Here is an 18,019-nt window from a genome sequence, read left to right on the forward strand (position 1 = left end):
GTGAACACACTAGAATCATAAGGCATACGATGCGTACGTGTGCGTGTGAGAGTAAAACTAAAGTTGCCAAGCTCGTGGCCGAAATAAGATCCGAGAGTTTCTGTTCATTTTCGGATGAAAAAATGAGTATGATTGTCTGCTGTAGAAATATAAATTTCAGTGATAATGCGTTGACAATAACCGAGGTGGTGGCATTATGAAAAGTCCTATCTTGATGTGACGTTGTTACGCGACAACGTTACCGTCATGGTTGATTGGAAACATTTAAAGTGCATGAACTCTTTGGTGACCGAATAAATTTATTTTTGGCTCAAAAGTTAAAAACAAACTTCACATCAACATGTTGTTGCCTTTGTATTCACTTATGCAATATTGAATTCAATTACGAGACCCAATGTAACCCCCATCAGCCATACCATGATTGCAAGAAACGTATACTGACAGAAATTATGCAAAAACGAAGTCTGAAACTCTAATGCATCGTATCATCGTATGGCACTTTAAAATGTGATCACAAAATTATCATCATCAACATGCACGTGTTTTTTTTTTACTTTTTATTATTTCCCTTACGTGACGCCATGCATTTCATAGTTGAGTAGTTTTGGCCAGCAATTTTTGTGCAACGTAACCAAAATACACATCTTACCAATTGTCATAATTTTCGGTCACATGGTAAATTTTTTTCTTTTATGTCTTTATGCGTTTCTTTTTTCTTTCAATATTACTTGTGCTTAGATAATACCTCTGAATTCACAGAGTAATGCATTTTCAGTATAGCATTTCATCAAAGCTAATCATCAAAGTCACCGATATTATAACGGGGAATTGTAAGACCCCCTAAATTAACTCAGGAAAAATGAAAAAGAAACATCAGCTATGCATATTCTAATTGAAAATTGATTAACGATTGTTTTTCTGTTTGAAAAATATAAGTATTTAGCCGTTCATAGAATTTGCATACTCATACTTTATTTTTAAAGTAGATTTTATATTTCCTTCATTTATTATATACATGAGTAACACATAGTTTAAAAGTATTGTACTGCCATTGCAAGACATAAATCATATCGTATTTCATATTTTGTTAATGAGCATATCGCAGTATCTAAAACTACATTAAAGCTGACATGAATTCTTAAAAACGCAACATTTTCATCTATGTACGACTTGTTTCATACCAACTATAGTCGTATTCCGCCATATTTCTTTCAGATACCTTGTCTCATTGTAACGATGTATACCCCAATGCGGTCGTTACACGTGAATGATTTTATGGCTTGGGTATTGACTTGTGCACATCTCCGATGGTAAAGCATATGAGAACACGTGAGGTGATGAAGACATTTCAAAACCACAACAAACAACATAATTATCATATTTCTGAATAATATTTGATTTGAATCAAAAGAAAAAATGCAAGATGTTTAGATGCATGAGTACGGTTTTTTTTTTAACGTGCGCCAATTTATGCAGAATAAACTTGAAATAGAAAACAGTAAAATCTGCAAACACATTTTTGAAATTATATCATTTGAATGGAACAGAAAAACCGACGTCTTTGATTTGTAGGTCCTAAAGATGCAATTGATGCATATCAAGAAAACGCCTCGAACGTTTTAAACGTACCCATACCTGGAAATAAGGTTACTGCATCGGTTCGAAGATGTGCACAAGATCTTCAAAAATCTCAAATATCCCTATCATGTGACATCCAACATGCTAGATGCTACTTATTTATGTTAACGTGCAAAATAAATATGTTGACATGCAACTTATTTATGTTGACATGCAACTTATTTATTCTGACATGCAACTTACTTTTGCTGACATTCAAGATTAATATGTCGACAAGCAACTTATTCATGTAAACATGCGACATAAATATGTTGACATGCAATTTATTTATGTAAGCATGCGACATATTTATGTCGACATGCAACTTATATGTCGCATGTCAACATATTTATCTCGCATGTCAACATAACCAAGTTGCATGTCGACATAAATAAGTTGCATGTTAACATAAATAGGTTGCTTGTTAACATATATAAGTTGCATGTCGACATAAAAAAAAATGCATGTCGACATAAATAAATTGCATGTCGACATATTTATCTTACATGTTAACATAAAAAAGTAGCAATTAGCATGTTGGATGTCACATGTGGGCAATATCTGAGATTTATGTAGATTTTTTATGATTTTTATTTTATTGCAATTTTCTTGCATGTCAACATATTTATGTTGCATGGTGACATAGCATTGTTGCATGTCAACATATCTATCTTGCATGTCGACATACTTTATAGAAAAATAACTTGCACACAAGGGGCAGAAATATGCCACCATAATTTTAATATTCCTGGAGGACAGATATTTCTGCCGAATTTTTTTTTATATGTGTCACTCCGACCACGAAGAAATGTGCATTATTAGGAATGTAACTGTTTTATGTTGTACAGAGAGTCTTTCGAGAGTCCAGTATCCCTGTCTGATAATCTAGTTATTTTTTTAAATGAAAATAATTTCTTTGGGAGTGTTTGGAAGATAATTTTAAAAGCTGGGGTAGGGATACTTGACACTGGTTGAATACGAATAATTTTTATTAACTCTTTTGTATATTGAACTCTCTCTCTCTCTCTCTCTCTCTCTCCCTCATCCGTTAGGGCAATAATAGGTCATTTAAACCTTAGAACTGATCAAGGATTTTTCTCAAGCGGGATGTCGAAACTTCATAAATTGAAAAATAATTTTAATTTGGGCAAGAAATTAACCCAAACACCCAAATTGAAAGAGAAACAAGAGGTACTGTGAGCAATGAGCTACCATATGGTTATAATGGCAAAGTCCATATTTTGCTGTTGTCGCTAAACCCAAAATTTGTGTCGAATCAAAAAGCAGGCACGTAGCATCGTTGCGTGAGGTATAATGTTTTTGACCCGTCAGTCAGTCCTTTTTTTCTTTCTTTTTTTTTCTTTTGGTCAGCGCAATTTCTCATAAACCACTGCACAAAGATTTGTCGAACCTTGCAAATATATTGTGTGTGTAGATTTGCACATCACCAGACAATTCCGAATTCTTTATTTTTTCGGGAATTTCCGCACTTTTACATTTAGATTTTGGCCATATCTTGAATATAGAGATGAGCGGTTTGTCAGTACAATTCCTCATAAACCGCTGCACACAATTTCGTCAAACTTTGCAGATAATTAGGATACAATGTGTATAGATATGCATATTACAAGGAAATTACGATTCCTTTATTTTTCTGGGAATTTCAGCACTTCGACTTTTGGGGAAGCGTGGGTATGTGAACTTGCTAACTTTTTCTTTCATTGTGCATACAATTATAAATAACTTTAAATCAAATTATATTAGGTCTAATAAAGCCAATACACAGCATTTATTTGATAATAATTGATCATAAAGAAATCCAATCTGTTTCAGACGTTTTTCTTAAATTTAATAAAGTTAAACCATGTAATTATAAATTTAATTTACAACATTTACAGACAAGAGTAATGTTTATTTTTGAAAAAAAACACTGAGCTTTCAACCTTTGAAATTTTCCCTGAACAAATAAAGTGATCGACATAGGCCTCATGTGTCCAAGCATATTTTACTGTTGAGTTACATATGTAGCAATGGATTACATGACTTCTGAGATGCATTTTTCCAATAAAAGTAAAATAGGATAATTCTTTCGACATGTGCACATCCCTGTAACGATAGCAGTATTCAGGTAAATGTTTTATCACTGCGTTTGACACGTTTTCTCGACCTGCATGGATTTTTGCTGTACATGAATGTATTCCGTGTTAGTGAACTTTTTATAATGCAGCAAATGCATTTAAAAATAATTTAATTCTCGGTATAGTTATATTTTTTGTTGAATGTTTACTTTTTAAACATGTTTTTGGTAAGTTTATGGACTTCTAAAAACTATGCTATCGGAGATGTGTACATGTCGACATCCAGACTAGAAAATCACGCAGGTGGAACAATTCTACAAGGCTATATATAGCAGGTACAGGTGACCAAAATTTTTCAATTAAAAATGGCGGAATTGAAGAAATATGGCGGACAAAGGCGTACAGGAATGTAGTAAGTCGTACAAAGATTAGAAATTATGGCTTTTTAAGAGTTCATGTCAGCTTTAAAGAAAATTTATTTATTTCCTACCTTTACATATTCTATAGGATAAACATGTGAACTTTTTACAATACCATTTTTATGACTGAATCACATGAAGATGCAAAAAAGTGCTGCATGGAAATTTTGCAAATTACAAGCTTCATATTCGCAATTTTGAAATTGAATATTATTTTTAAGTTATCCTCTCTGACTGAAGATCTTATATTCTTTAAAAAGACATGGAGCAAATGGTTCAGAGGTCCTCATATACTATAGAAGTACTTTTTTCTGCATAGCATTAATAAACGCTACATGTATATACGCAGTCACAAATTTTCCGCGGAAATTTGTCCAAGCGTACTTAAAATATATATAAGGCATATAATTACAATCTAGAAAATCCACGTAATTTTCTACCCGTGGATTAAACTACGAAAGCCCAGAAGGCTCATTCGAGATTCAAGTTTCGAAATACGAGATAAAAAATTCGAGATTCGAAATTCAAATTTCGAGATTCAAGATCCAGATTAATCAATCAAAAGGCTCATTCGATTCGAAGTTCGAAGTACGAGATTCGTAATTCGAGTTTCGAGATTCAAAATCCAGATTAACCAATCAAATGCGGGTTAAACATTTGATTACTCTCCTTTTATTATGTTTTATTTACAATATATAGCTTCATACATTTATAACAAATGAGTAATTTGTTAAAATTACAATGCAAGAAAAAGTGTTATATATATTAGAAGGAAAGTTAAATAATCATTGGATTTTTGATCAGCAAGATATACTTTAGTTTATATTATGATTTCTTAAATATTAAAAAGAATATATTTATATCAGGAATATATATATTTTTGCATTGTCTACATTATATTAAGGGTTGTTGACATAATAATAAAGTTTTAAATAGTCTCTAAAGATTAACAAAATCCCCTTCCCTACCTGCAACACCTGCCAATTTTTCTCGACACTGAAATGTTACTTTAAAAACTTGAAAGGCAAGTTGTACTTATATTCTTTATTTTAACCCATTTAAACCTAACTTCACAATCAAACAAATTTTAATCATTAAAAAATACTCTGTACTTAGTTTTTCTAGATGTGGATAATCTCTGGAACTTATTCAACAAAAAGTATCTTTAAGATCGTTTGTCATCTACTTCATCGTATTAAAAATAAAATAAAAACACATCGTCGAGGAGGCGGTGACGAAGATTCATCTTGTGAGAACACAAAATGTCTCTCCTTCACAGAGCATGTAACGTAACAAAATCTATCTTGATATTAATCTTCAGATAACTCACATTACTGGCCCCCTGAATATGCGGCAGATTATATTTCAGTTGATTGTTTAAAATTTGTTGATCTAATTTTCGAAAACTCTAAAATAATCACAAATATTCGGAAACAAAATGTAAAAAAAAATTAAAAACTGTTGAATGCATTATTTTATATATATAAATAATCGCTATAGAAAGGCTGATGTTTGTATGAAACAAAATGATGAAATAATTTACGAAATATGATGTATAATGAAAAATAAAATCTTTCATCAAGTTTTACGAAATGCGTAATTTTATTATAAGCAAAAATACAACCCTATGCAATCGACTGTTGAGTAACATTTATCCTTTAGCGAACTGTATGATTAAAAAAAAGATCATTTGCGTCTCTAATGAGTGAAAAATTCTCGAGAAGAACATCAAAGGAGAGAGAACCAATCAAACAAAAACACGAGTGTTTAAATTTCCATCCCTGCCCCAGTAGGAGGTCAATGCATGCAGTTCTTGGCTTATATAATATTCTAATTCCATGTAGCACAACAGACTTTTGCAAAAAAAAAAAAATACGATCAAAATACAGGAAAACTTAAACGTTTTATCAATCATAAAGAATTCTAAATTGCTTCAAGTACATAATGGCGTTCTCAGAGTACAACAGCAGTCATAAAATTTGTAAAACTAAAAAGCCAGGGAAATAGAAAAAAAATTTTAACCGTTCACCAATTTTCAGGTTAATATCATCTTTCGATGCATTTCTGATAAAAATTATAAACCTTAAGAAATTTGTTCCCAAACGACTTTATACAAAAAAGTCTAACAAATCTAATGTTTGCTGAGCGGGCATAAAAATCAGTTTGGTTTTTGGGTAGAACAAAACACATATTGACCTCAAACTTAGTCCATTTAAATGTATAACATTTTCACTCTATTTAAATAATTTTTTCTAGTGTATTTAAATTATTTTCCAATCAATTAAAATGTAAACATTTAAACAATTTTTATTTGATAAATGATTTTTTTTTTGCAATGGGAATTATACATAATCTTTTGGTGTTTTATCTTTTATATAAGATTCAGAAAGTCGTGTTGAATCAGTAACCGCTAATTTACGTCAGCGAGACATTCTGTTAACCGGCAGCTGGGCTGTTAAGACACATACCTGCTTGTTTCAAATTACAGACACTTAGGCTTTATCAGTCATATCAAACATTCACTTACCGCTCGGTTTGTGCCACTGCCGTCAGGCATCATTATACTTTTGCTCGGATTGCAAAAATTCCCGAATTAATTTTCTGAATTAGTCGCCTCCAATATTGATAAATATAAGAGAGTACACTTCATGTCTAAATAATAATATAATTAAACAAGGTCCATTTTCGTACTTAATTAGGTGCAGAAAGTACAGTTTACATATTTCTTCCTGATTTGATACAACAAGGAAAATTAATATGTGGAATAATCTGTACTTGCATAAACTAACTTATTCCTAAGTATTTATTTCATCATTTGGTCGAAAAAATGTAAGGCTGTATGAATCTACAACTCGATGAACTGTGTTCAATTTCAAGTAATTTTTTTATAATTTCATTATTTTTAATACCACCCGCTTAAATGGTATAAAGTTATCAGGGTTTCCGTCAATCTGTCCGTCCGTTAGTTATGCTAATTGGTGTACCCATCTCTTATCCGCAACTTTTCTCATATCACTGAATGGGTTTTGATGACACTTTCACAGAATCTTTATTACATATTGCCATTGCGCACCTCCCAATCAACGTTTTGATCCGACACATAGTTTTGGTTTCCTACAGCGAAACATGAGTAACTAAGTCAAAATTGCATCGTCTTTCATTGTTACAAATTAAAATATTTTATGAGGCTGATTATAAAAGAGCACAATAATTCAATTCAAAGTTATTTGATGGGAGGGTCTGTGTGACTTAATGTGAATACAGTATTAAAACGCTTTCTGACAAGAAATTTACGTTTTGGAAAAGTGAGGATGATTATGAAAGCCCGACTTTACATTACATTTACCTGGAAAACTGATCCAAATTTAAAACAGGAATTAAATGAGAACACAGTATTAAAACACTTCGTGACAGGAAACTTGTCTTTGCGTTTTCATTTTATTCTCTTTTCTAAGTGGCGAATTCCTAAATCGGCATCCTTCATTACAATTTAAATTTTGAAGATACGATTTAAATAACGCATCAGCTTAAACAACTTTGTGTTACAGCATTTTTTATGAAAAATACCAAAAACCACATTTTGAATGCTTTTTGTCTTAATAATATGCTCACTTACTCACATTTTTATTTTGTTTCAAACAATGCATACATCAAATTGAATGTAAATTAACTCAGCATAAAATACAGAATATTAAGTCATTTTTACTTAACTATCATATAAATATGTGTGGATAGGCGCTATTATTTTTACATTTTTAAAAGTATTGTTGAACTCTGTACATTGAACAAAAATGCTGAATGTCAAGTATATCATAACTGTTGTACAACACCGATTCTCTGTAAGATTTCAATGCAAACCACTTGGTGTCTAATAACATGAAAGAAAAAAAAAATAAACTATTAAAAGATATGACTGTTGACATTGTAATACCACAGAGATCCTTCAACACACAAAAACATCTTACTTGTTGACGATACTGTTTGCTTGTGAATAGAACTTGTATTGTTGAAAATTGGCTTACCACAGTAACACCTGTAAAATTACAAACCACTTGCTGTTAGATAATTCGGAACAAAGAAGATAAGATTCACCTTTGGGAGGATACTGTTTCTTTTTTAGTATGAGTTATACATGTATTTATTTTCCTTCCCCTCTCGAAGAAATGAAATATCAACGAATGTCAGTATTTCTATAATTTCTACGTAAAAGTTCTTACGTAACTATTTGTATAATGATAAAGCAAACAAATTTCCTTGACGTAATTAACTTAAAGATAAGGACATATTTACCACCATAAGATCCCGTGGTTCTGATTATATTGTATTTAATATTTGATATATAATCAGGACCACGGGATCCTATGGTGGTAATTTTACTTTCTATTCTTTTAAATGTTGATATGAAACATATGTAGGTAAAGAAAAGTATTCAAGATCAAAAGTCCATATAACAATACAAAATAGGAGCAGTGCAAACACGGACCTCCAAGACATTGGATCAGGGATCTGGTTGAGGAGTGAGCATCCCCTGCCGATCAGTCGCACCTACCATGTGCTCATAATCAGGAAAGAGTAAAGACATTTAAGGAATTCCTTTTGATTTAAGTTCTCATTTCTTATGCCATGTTCTCTTTGGATTTGACAATCATCTATTTTTTTCTATTATTATGATGTTATAAATACTTTGTTTACTCCACCTCACAATACTTAATTAAAAATTGTCCACTGTGTATTATATATATGCATTACGCATGTATTTTAAAATAAATTTATCAATAAATTATATTTTACTCAAATGGAATTGACTTCAAAATAATAAAATACTTGTCACCTTCCTGCATGATGGCAGCACTATTTTCTAAGGTGTTTCAATGCTACAGAGAATCCCTCGATAAGTGATTGGTACATTTAACATTGTTATACAGTATTATCTAGAATAATTATTTATTTCGGTTAGTATTGATTTTTAAAACAACAAAGTAATGCAATTGAAAATTGCAATTATTTAATCACATGACGCAAGGCAAAAAAAAGAAAAGAAGATAGGGATCAGATAAAACAAGAAAAAGCTTGTAAAGAACACAGAAATCTTTAGTATCATATTATGCAAGTTGACACACTATAGTTAAACATTCCATATAACAGGTACTGATATGCCTGTCAAGGTGGTAGATTTCTGGAAAGTCCTCAACAGTTAAGTGCTCATCATCTTTCATGGAATCAGTATATTTATCAGACTAAACGGTAAAGACGGCCGCAGGAATTATGAGTATTTATCAGAATCAAAAAAAAATATCAACATCGACAAAAATAATAACAGTTAATATCAGCATTTTCAAATAGAACACCACCGGATCAGTAATAACATGTATAAAACATTATCAGTAAAATTTGGAATTCGCAGCACTTTTCTTGTCTAGCAGTGCTTGTTGCAATCAATTAATTGTTTATAACCTACTTAGCTGCAATAATGTAGCCCTCTCCCCCTTTTTTTTTGGGGGGGGGGGGGGGGGGGGGGGGAGAGGGCTACAACTCCTTAGGATCTTCCTAATGGTGCAGCTGCGGGTGTGATTCGCTCCCGCACGGATTTCGGCTCAAATTATCAGTAAATGGCTATTTAATTAACATTTCTTACCTTGACTCAAAATAAGTAATCATCCAAGACGTAAATCAATGCAAAAATATACAGAACGATCCCTATATCGCTTATTTTTCGTGTATATTAACATCACAACTCGAATTTTTCCGCCATTATTGACCTTGATAGATTGTATTTTGGGACAGCCAATGAGAATTTAGGTTCTATAGGAGCGGATCTTTTTGGAATTCCCTTATTTTAAGCATAAATATCGCTACTTGCATAAAAATAACACTTAAAATGGTTTTATATACCTATGTTTTGTGATGAAATTCAGCACAATCATTTATAAACACCGATAATTGCTTTATTTAGTTGTTCTAAATTTCAAGCGAAAGTCTCATTACGTCACGCGTGAACTGTCATGGCTGCTGAAGTAAACTACCCAGGAAACTTGCAGAGTTATTTTACAAGTTTTTCGCATTTAACGGGATATGTTGTTGACAGTGAATAAAAATTTCGTCTTATTAGAAGTAAGTTGAATGTAAAAATAATTTATTTTGCCTGCAGTCGCTCATATTAAAAAAAATATTTGCACCATTACGGAGATGCGATGGAATTGTAGCCCTCTCCAGAAAACATCAGATAAAAAAAAAAATCGGAGAGGGCTACATTATTGCAGCTATAACCTACTGTGTGGGATTAACTAGCAACTAATGATAATGCATTGATAAGTTTGATGTTGTTATGATACTAATACTGTTGAAAGTCGCAAATTATTCCAGTTTCGTGTATTAATAGAAAATTAATTGACGTATTGCTTTTAAGCAAAAAAACAACAAATAACAGCCAAATCTTCGCCAAACAAGTAATGTGCCATTAAATAGCGAAGCACTCAAGCAGTGAACTCTATCATTTGTATGGAGAAAAATTCGAGTCAAAATCTACAACCTTGTTGAACTTAAAAAAAAAATATTTATTGCACTATTCACTGAATTGGTTTTGATTTATATATTTGCTTTATTGATTTAAATATATACTCTGGAAGTTTAAAGTTTTGTTATGAATTTTAAATGTAATGTTCAAACGTTCCTTAGCGATTTGCAATGGAGTCTTGGGTAATTAGGAAAGATAACTCTTGAAGGTTGACATTTATACCAAATATTTTTAAAATTGGAATTTTCATTTCGTTTAAACATTCTTCAGTCAATTTGTCACATGCAATTCATGGAAATACATTCCTTGTCTCTTCAGAACTCATTTTCTTAATTTCTTATGCTCAGATTAAAAAGATAATGATATTAATTGATTTTTGGGAAAAAAACTATTTATTCTAATAAAATTGATATTAGGAATTATGAATTATTTCTTTTTGTGCACTTGTCTATAGAATTTGTCCATCATTTGACACTGCAAGCTCTGAAATTCTGGTAAAAATAAACTTGAAATATAACATTTCATTAAAATTAGAAAAAAGTAAAAAAAAATGTCTAAAAATATTTATGTTATCAATACCTTCATTTGGATATTTGACATTTACATTATAAGTGATGCCAATGAAAATTAAATAAACTGTGGATGCAATGAGCCACCTTCAATCTAAATCTTATTTATCATTTAGATTTGAATTTAATTTGAAACTTAAAATATGTTCTTTATTACAATGCGATCCTTTGAACTGGAGAGATTCCTAACACGATCAACATTGCATCAATAGGGATAAATTTATGTTCTTATATAAGCAAAACAAGACTAACACATTTATCATAAAAGTATAAAAAATATCTTTAATATTGATTCAGGATTATAAATGCAAACACACAAATATCAGAGTACTTCAATGGCGTCTTTTACTTTATTTTAACATTAATTTATTTTAACCTTAAAAGATTATTAAAAATCCTCATAAGCACTAAAAACATATTTTTTTATAAAAATTGAGTATACAGAACAAAACATACAAAAGATTCAAGCTGATAATCCTAAATCGTTTCCTTCAACGTCTCTATCTTTATCCGATTCTAAGTTCAGTTATTCACTTTCCTGTTGATCCTGTTGATGTCGACATGCTTTTAAGGTTTTGCACCAATGTCTTTTTTTCTGAATATCAAGACACTAACAATGGCAAATATAAAAACAAATGTAAGAAAGGTAAAAATTGCAATAAAACTACCAGATTTAACAACTTCTTCTTTTTCCCTTTTTCGAGATAGTTCTATGACACCAAGGTCTTCTTTAGTTTTGTTTTGATTTTTTTCTGACTCGTTAGTTTGCTTTATAGATGTTTTTGATTGTGGAATGTTTACTTCTTCCGGACAAGTGTCTACTCCAAAAAGTACTTTTCCTCCACACATTTTGTATCTGCAATACAGGTAAATAAAACAAAGATGTGTACTTTGGAAATGTGCTTACTCATGTTTGTCTGCGTGTAGGCGATGTACATTTACATGTAGAACAAATGAATCTAAAAATTCAAATGAAGTAACAATTACATGTACCTAAAAGTAATTCCACTTGGACAAATCAATACTATGATACTTATCAGGAAGGATACATGGCCTAACATAATATCACGTAATCGGTAAAGGAATTTCCGCCTGCAAAAAGCAATAAAAAAGAAAAAAAGCAGTCTTTAAATGAAAAGAGGGTACATAAACAAGCTGTTCAAGTTGTTCACTTTGTCTTTCATCTCAATCAACGTTGTAAATGTAGAGATTCAGTTATAATTAATTTTTAAACAAGTATTTATCCCGTCCTTAAAACCTTTTAATCCATTTAATCAGAATAACTTAATTAAATGCTCAATTTAACATATATAAATATTTACATCTACGGTACAAATCATAGACCGTTTTCGACCTATGACCAAATAAATTTAAAAAGAGATTTTCTGCTATAAAATAGATTTATAATATCATTATTGAACAGTTTTCCGAAGATTTTTTTTTTATGTTTTCGCCAATTGTTTTTTCAAATTGTTAAAACATTCAAACATATTTTGTCTGGAACAGCTAAGCTTATTTCAACCAATAGTGGCACATGGCATCAAGGGCTGAAGGGCGAAAGGAAATTGTAACATTCAGGGTATTTGTCCCTGTCAAGCCTTAGAAGGGATGCTAGTACCATCAAAGAAAATGCAATCTTCTTTTTTACTCAAGGATATTAAGCATCCAAATTGCTGAGATTGAAATTGGTCCATCTACGAAAATTATTAAAGTCATGGCTCCATGGTCGGAGGTTCTGATGCTACGGGAATATGCATATAGGTAAAATAGTAAAATGCATTACATTTTTCTTGGTCTAATGGGTAACAAGCAAACTAAAACGAACTTATTTATGACAAACAAGGGATTGTCTTCCAAACTTGTGAATTGTCCGGGCTAATGGGTCAGCTGGGTGTTATGATGTTAGGACAAATGTTTATTGTTTATATATTATAAGTAAAAATGACTTGAGTCTTTGAAAAACTTAAAATGAATTAAGTACAAAGGGTATGGCCGTCTATTGACAACAAAATGAAATTTCCTTTCATTTTATCTACACACAATTTACACCAAATTTAAAGGAATTTTAATTCAAAATCCAGAATTTATTTTAAAAATAGAGAGGTTGAGATTTCAAACGTTTACGTGTACGGGTACGTCTAGTAGGGGAATAACCTAAATTCTGTGTGTATTACGTCATAAATTTTAGTGACATCAAGATTGCTACACGTTCGTAAAACTTATAGAATGAAATATACACGTAAGTGAAAACGTAAAGCTTTAATAAAAAGAATTAGCCAATTTAAGTGTGAAAATGTTATTGTTATACAGTCATTATATTGGATGTTTACTTTCACAAGCACTTATTTTCATCAAGTTTTGTTTACTAACTGACGACAAAAAACCGTCTAAATAGTTGAAACAGAGACACCGATCTTGGTTTACACGTACATGTTACACGTCATAAAAATCTCAATAGACAAATTAAAAAAAAACGTGTACATGCACGGCAAAATATATACAAGTACACGTACGCGTACAAGTTTAAGATCTCGACCTCTCTATTATGTTTCTTGAACATAGATATTTATAGAATGTAAGCCAATGACAAGTCTTATGTCGATTTCCAAAGTTTATTAAATTAATTCAATTGACAATTTTTCGTGATCGTATAGTTTTCTAATTTGAAAAGTGATTCGTATAGACCAATGCATAATAATATTCACTAGATCCGTCCCAGAATGTAAAGAGTTTTAAGACTGAACTCTAAATAGCAAAATTTATCAAAAGTCCGAAATAATGATTCCTAGAATAATAAAATGCCAAAGAAGTGTAATAGATTTAGAATAAAACCGGGAATACTCTTTTTTGACTAAAACAGGGTATTTTGTGCTCAGTGGGTATCCATGGTCCCTGATATAAAAATGTATTTCATTGGCTAATTCACCATCACTAACCACCTACGCTTTGTCCGTAGGTCTGTCCGTTGACCTATGAACCCCAACATGGCACCACCCTAGAATACAGGTAAACACTCATTACTAATATTTATGGGCTCAGTCCCCATCTCTGCACCACAGGAGTTCTAGCCTTAAGCTCTTTTACTTATTTACTTCCAAGTCCCCCATTCCATTGTTCTTAGTCAAAACTCTTAATAATACCATTGTATTTCCGTTCAAATTTTATTACTTACTATCGATGGTCTTGATTGGTCTATTCGGATCAATTTCATTACAAAATGATCTAACAAATTATAGTGCATTTGAACAACACCAAAATCCAATTTGTTTTGACAAGATAATAATTGTTTACAAAATAAAGACCTCTTTCCAATTATAAAGTCACCGAATTTGCGTCAACAATAATATACATTCTGATTTAATAAACTTTATATCATTTTACCTTCACTGCTAATAACTAAAAATGATTATGATACCGTATAAGCAGAATTTTTAGCGAGGATTTAATTTTGGCTTTATTAGCGAGGGTGCCGAGATCGCTAAAATTGAGTATCGCTAAAAAATTAATTGCACTTTATTTGTAATACTTTCTTATATGTTCATTTTAAAATCGCTAAAATAGCATCTCGCTAAAAATATATTACCAGTTTTTAAGGACAAATCGCTAAATTTGCGTCTCGCTAAAATTTCCACTTATACGGTATTATTATTGTCTAAGTTTAAAATGTTCAAACAATATGTCTGTGCTAAACCCTTTAGCTTTACAATCGTCTCCACACACTAAGAAATTTCTATGGCCACTGGAAATTTCTCCGTCAGATCCGAGACATGATTTTAAACTTAGTCACAGTTGATTTCGTTCACAAGATAAGAAGTAATTCCGCAACACTGTTAATTTCTTATTAACCAAATTCCACAGTCTTCGAAAATAATTTAGTAACGATTTCTTAATTGTTAATTTCATACGTTAATCATTCGCGGACGTTTTCTTCTTGTCCCCGAAATAAAGTCCAATATATACGGTTACATTGATTATATGGGTCCATTATACGTGTCCAATATACGTTTACTTAACAACTCTACGTGGATATACGGTTTTACTACTGTTCACTACTGGCGCCTTCACTACGCTTCACTAAACTTGTTCGCTTTGGAATCAATGTTCTCATTCCACACTTAGGTATAGATCAAAATTTAGTTATATTCCACAATAATATAAGTAACATAGGTCACCGTGTTACTTTTGAAGTTAACGCAGCGGATACAGTCCTGGTGATTTAGTAGATGACGGAGTGCAATTATCACCACTCCAGACGGTAGCATCGTCCTTCAAATTAGAAGCCATCAACGTATCCCGCGCCTCTGAATTTATTCCTGACTCCCGCTGTGGTTTCATCCTTCTAGTATACCTCGCCTTCTCTTGTTGGTATTGTTTAAGCAAAATAGCTTCCTCGACTGTCCCCCCAGGATTAGTCTCAGCAGGTGGTTTAGACAAAGAACTCTCTCTACCAATTATCTTAGATGACCACTTATTTTTTAAGATTTAAATAAAATGTCTTTAACATTTTCCGACGAATGACACAAAAACAAACAAAAAACAAAATCAGTAAAATTGAGGATATATAGAACCAAGGCATTTGAAACCATTTTTCCGTAGGCATAGGCTCAACATCATCTAAAGACAACTCTTTGATCAAATTTTGAATAGGTAATTTCTTAATAAGTTTCAATTTCCGAGGAAGAGAAATATTTTGTATTTTTGGAAAATGATCATTAAAAGATTTCCATAAATTCATTTTTTCCAAAATGAAACTCTTTTACAAAATCACTAAAAGTGGAAGATAAATCAAAGGTACTCTCCTTATTATAAAAAGGTGGAGTATCAAAGACCCTTGAATTGCTGTACAACCCAATTTCAAAGATATAATATCTATAGGTGTTTCAATTTGAAGTTGTTTTATTTGATTTTTGCATTGAATTACGAAAGAAAATGTTTTGGATGATATAATTAACCATTTTCCGTTATTGAGATAGGTAATTCTAGGATCATGTTTATTTTCACTTAAAATTATATCGCAGTTTTCTCTAATTTTCAGTTTAAATCCCAGAAATAATTGAATAATACACTCTTGATCCGTAGTTACGGTGTAGAAAGGATTATTTATTGATCAAAAGTTACCTTCTTGTTTCTTACATTGCTGTAATTCGTTATTAGTCATTTTAACTTCATCAACTGCGATTGCGTTCGTTTCAATCTCATATTGTGCCAAAAGAATAATTTTTTGATTATTGTGAAGTTTTTGAATTGGCAGATTATAAATTTTGTATAACTTGAATTTCTTTCCACTATCAATTTCCCAGGAAAGTTGATGTTGATACTCTATGATTTCATTGAGAGCGTCAATAACTTTTTTTATGGTTTCTCTATTTCGTTTAATAAAATGTTGGTTGTTTTTGGTAATAGTAAGACTATTTTGTAAAACATGTTTAATTTTCTTTTGATTAGTAGCTAAAGTTTGAATATTTTTCTTAATGACATCCAAATCTGCTTCATCCAAAGTTCCAAAAAGAAAAGATAATGCATTTTCGTTGATAAAAACACTAGATTGTATCGCCAATATACTCCCATAGAGTGCTAGTTGAAACCACAACCCCATGATAAACCACAATCTGAAAAAGATTAACAAAATGCAAAGTCATTACTATTTTTTTCATAGAAACAATAAAAAAAAACTCAAATCCAACGAAACTCTTTGTCAAATGAATGAAATTGTATCAGAAACTGTAGTTGTTCATTTTCCAGGTGTAAAAACCCCTCTTGTTTCACATGCGGAAAATAATAGTTGAGAAACTTTACAAAATACGGGGGCATAGTCTAATTCCAATCATTAGGGTTGCTTAACATCCCTCGACAAAACTCATACAATTGGCATAACATTACAAGGTCATGATTAACTTGCATGCGTCCCCTTTTATGTCCCTCTAAAAATCTTTGATATTTTTTAAGAACGTCAGTCACTACAACTGGAAGTGGCGAAATAGTTTTACATAAGTCATCTAACTCTATCTCTTCTTCATCGCAAGACATGGGCGCAGGACGAGGAATGATGATAGGCGGATATGTCCTCACTGGCTGAAATTTTTGGATTTTCATGTTTAAGATTAACTCTCTTAATAAACTTAATCACTTGCTAAAAGGTCACCTCTTTCTCTAGTTTTATTTATGAACCTAACCACCACGGGGTCATTTTTTTTTTATTTATCTTAAATATTCCGGCATGGTTGCTTTTCTTGTACAATTATTTTGCTTTACACTAGGGACTGACGTCGTTTCAAGTAACAAACTTGCAACAGGAGGTTTACTCTTTTTCTGTTTTTGTAATTTTGTTCGAGACAAAATTCGGAGAGATGGTTCTTGTCTAGCCCAACCTTCAGCCATACTCTGAATAAAACAAACAACTGGTTGACTGTTATATATATATATATATATATATATATATATATATATATATATATATATATATATATATATATATATATATATATATATATATATATATAGCAAAATTTTCTGAAACAACACATTAAATATAGAGTACACATATATATGAAAATAAATAAAGTTCATTTACAATATCACTATGCTGCACGGTCTTACTTTAAATCAACAGTTCTATATATACAAATTCACTACGCTAAACGAATTACATTAAATTCACAGTTTTGTATTAAAAAAACAAAGTAGCAGTAACAGGAGGATAATCAGAAGAAGTACAAACATTTTGCAAATATTTTTCCGCGTAAATTTTCTCTTTTTCTTTTGACAACAGTAACAGATTTGATCCACTTTTGGTTCCGAATGGTATTTCTCTAAAAACTTAAA

This window comes from Saccostrea cucullata, unplaced genomic scaffold (genome assembly GCF_032062105.1).
Source record: "Saccostrea cucullata isolate Sc308-1 unplaced genomic scaffold, CSIRO_AGI_Scuc_v1 ctg198, whole genome shotgun sequence".
Lineage (NCBI taxonomy): Eukaryota > Metazoa > Mollusca > Bivalvia > Ostreida > Ostreidae > Saccostrea > Saccostrea cuccullata.